A 3669-nucleotide genomic window follows, 5' to 3' on the forward strand; every position below is an offset into this window, starting at 1 on the left:
AGCTTACAGCACCTGGTATTCCCAGGCAGTCTCCCATCCAAGTACTGACCAGGCCCGACCCTGCTTAGCTTCCGAGATCAGACGAGATCGGGCGTGTTCAGGGTGGTATGGCCGCAAGCGAAAGAAGAGCACAGAAACAGCCTTTTTAAACATGCTGTGATGACACATGCACACGTTTTCTCTTCTATATAGAAGTTAAAGTCTCCAAATGACAAAAATGTTAGAATTACAAAACACACGGTTCTATAATAATCTAACATATGTTATTATGGAGATGTTACTGTGGGAAAAGTATTTCTGCAGCTCAGTGTTGAAGCTGCAGTTAACAACGAATAGCTGCATGCTTTCGCTGTAACATATAAAGCTTGGCACAATAATATATATCAAACTGTGAGACACTTGCCACTTATAAAATGCCCTTTATATAGCAAAGCTTTCGCTTACGGCCATACCACCCTGAACACGCCCGATCTCGTCTGATCTCGGAAGCTAAGCAGGGTCGGGCCTGGTCAGTACTTGGATGGGAGACCGCATGGGAATACCAGGTGCTGTAAGCTTTTGCACTTCCACACACAAACTGCAGAGGGCGCTTCTGCTCCTGCTTGTGCTAAGAGGCATGAGAAGTTAACATTTATGGGTGATAAAATCCTTTTTCTATATTTTTAACATGAGAATATCAGTGTGTGAATGTGTGTGTGAATGTGTGAATGACTGAATGTAGTGTAAAGCTCTTTGGGGTCCTTGGGGACTAAGTAAAGCGCTGTACAAGTACAGGCCATTTACTGTGCGTGTGTTTATGCTCAAGTGTATGAATAAATTAGTCAGTTTGAAACAGTTGCAATTTAAACAGTAGAAGAGTGGCACTATATTTATATATTTATAAAGAATTTCAAACAACAATTAATTGATGCTCAAAGCAGGTTTATTTAATTAATATCCAGATTTCCAATTAGTTCCGAATTGATTCAGCAGCAAATCACATCACCAGTCACTTCAAGGCTGTATGTATTATTGTAAGGTAGACCCTACAATAATACATACAGAGAACCCAACAATCATATGACCCCCTATGAGCAAGCACTTTGGCGACAGTGGGAAGGAAAAACTCCCTTTTTACAGGAAGAAACCTCCGGCAGAACCAGGCTCAGGTCGGGGCGGCCATCTGCTGCGACCGGTTGGGGTGAGAGAAGGAAGACGTTTGTTGTAGGTCTGATTGAAGGACTGATGTGATGGTAAGTTGTCTGCTGCTCCGCTTTGAATATTGAGAGATTAGTTGATGGATTTCAAGCCAAATTGTGCCCAAGTTTAAGACCACATTCATTGGTTGTTTTTGTTGATGTTATTGTTTTGGGCTTTTTTTCCACAAGAATTTCTAGCTCCCCTAGAATTCTGGCCACCCAAACGATGATTGCTGCTGAGAGAACACAAGGTTTTGTCCCCCTGTACTATTCATGTCAGTGCAGGGGGTTCTCCTTGAGAGGCCAGGGTGGAAAAAGGGATGCTTCAGAACCTCCGAGGGTGTTATGCGCAGATTTGCATCCAAGGCCAACATTTCTTTGATTAGCCTTACAAATAATGTTTGGCCATTTTCCGGTCCTCGCCTAACTTTCAGCAGTTTTTCGAGGTCATCGAGACACTTAAGTTTTATATATCGAGTTTCCTTTGATCGATAATGTGTCTCGTATTGAAATTGTTCTTGGGTCTTAAATGTCCAGCGCTGTTTGTTGTAGTTATCCTCGATGAAGTAGCAGTCAGTGTACAAGCCAGACTCTAGGAGATGATCTGGTAGCTGACCCTGGGTTTCAATTATGAATTTTAAAACATCATAATCGTCTTCCCCAGGATAGAGAGGCACCCCTGTAGCAAGCTCCACAGCTACCAGCCCCAGAGACCACATGTCGATTGCTTCGTGGTATGGAATGCCAAGCATAACCTCAGGTGCACAATAACCAATTGTCCCCACACGGTCACCAGGAATCACTGCAGAAGCAGGACATGCGAGGCCAAAGTCTATGAGTTTGACTTTGACGGGAGACTCACTGTGGTTCAGCACCATGATGTTTCCAGGTTTGAGGTCAGCATGCACTATTCCCACAGAACCCAGGTGGAACAGAGCATTTGCAAGCTGATGCAAAATTGGCCTGAGTTCTCTCATTGGGAGACCTCGGTTATTCCGGTCCCCAATGTAGTCCCACAGGCTTTGGTCGAGGAGTTCGAAATTCAAGCAAATGCGCTGTCCATCGAGGAAATAGCCGTTCCATTCGACAATGTTGCACCTGTCTGGATCCAAGCGTCGTAGCTGCTCCAGGATGAAAATTTCCAGTTTTGCCTGGAGCAGAATTTCAGGGTCGCTCTTGTTGACTTTAATAGCAACGGTTTTGTTGTTTTTTGTATCGCGACATCTGGTTACCAAACCAAAGCCTCCTTCTCCAAGGAAAGCCTCTACCACGTGGTGATCTCCTAAAATGGTCCCTTCCGTTATTTGAAGATCATCTTCAGAGGCAGATGGGTTGGCTGAGGTGTTGATGTCTCCTTTTTGAGGAAATTCAACTGAGTTTTGGAAACTGCAGCTGAATTTTTGCAATCCATGACTTTTCCAGCTTGAAGGCTGCTGAGAGAGCACAAGGAGTTCTCCCCCTGTACTATTCATGTCAGTGCAGGGGGTTCTCCTTGAGAGGCCAGGGTGGAAAAAGGGATGCTTCAGAACCTCCGAGGGTGTTATGCGCTGATTTGCATCCAAGGCCAACATTTCTTTGATTAGCCTTACAAATAATGTTTGGCCATTTTCCAGTCCTCGCCTAACTTTCAGCAGTTGTTCGAGGTCATCGAGACACTTAAGTTTTATCGATCGAGTTTCCTTGGATCGATAATGTGTCTCGTATTGAAATTGTTCTGGGGTCTTAAATGTCCAGCGCTGTTCCTTGTGGTTATCCTCGATGAAATAGCTGTCAGTGTACAAGCCAGACTCTAGGAGATGATCTGGTAGCTGACCCTGGGTTTCAATTATGAATTTCAAAACGTCATAATCGTCTTCCCCAGGATAGAGAGGCACCCCTGTAGCAAGCTCCACAGCTACCAGCCCTAGAGACCACATGTCAATTGCTTCATCATATGGAGTGCCAAGCATAATCTCAGGTGCACAATAACCAATTGTCCCCACACAGTCACCAGGAATCACTGCAGAGGTGTTACATGCGATGCCAAAGTCTATAAGTTTGACTCTGACTTGAGACTCACTGCGGTTCACAACCATGATGTTGACAGGTTTGAGGTCAGCATGCACTATTCCCACAGAACCCAGGTGGAATAGAGCATTTGCAAGCTGATGCAAAATTGGCCTGATTTCTCTCATTGGGAGACCTCGGTTATTCCGGTCCCCTATGTAGTCTGACAGGCTTTGGTCGAGGAGTTCGAAATTCAGGCAAATGCGCTCTCCATCGAGGAAATAGCCGTTCCATTCCACAATGTTGCACCTGTCTGGATCCAAGCGTCGTAGCTGCTCCAGGATGAAAATTTCCAGTTTTGCCTGGAGCAGAATTTCAGGGTCGCTCTTGTTGACTTTAACAGCAACAGTTTTGTTGTTTTTTGTATCGCGACATCTGGTTACAACACCAAAGCTTCCTTCTCCAAGGAAAGCCTCCACCATGTGGTGATCTCCCAAAATGGTCC

General features: G+C 44.9%; 2 non-coding genes across 2 annotated transcripts; one reads left to right on the forward strand and one right to left on the reverse strand.

The window, feature by feature from the left end:
* Positions 1-119, reverse strand: LOC145424617 (5S ribosomal RNA). The gene has a single exon (XR_013905698.1). It is a non-coding gene; the product is annotated as a 5S ribosomal RNA (ribosomal RNA).
* A 319-nt stretch (positions 120-438) lies between these two features.
* Positions 439-557, forward strand: LOC145424610 (5S ribosomal RNA). Its single transcript, XR_013905692.1, has one exon. It is a non-coding gene; the product is annotated as a 5S ribosomal RNA (ribosomal RNA).
* The last annotated feature ends 3112 nt before the right edge of the window (positions 558-3669 follow it).

Source organism: Astatotilapia calliptera, chromosome 23 (assembly GCF_964374335.1).
Source record: "Astatotilapia calliptera chromosome 23, fAstCal68.1, whole genome shotgun sequence".
Taxonomy (NCBI): domain Eukaryota; kingdom Metazoa; phylum Chordata; class Actinopteri; order Cichliformes; family Cichlidae; genus Astatotilapia; species Astatotilapia calliptera.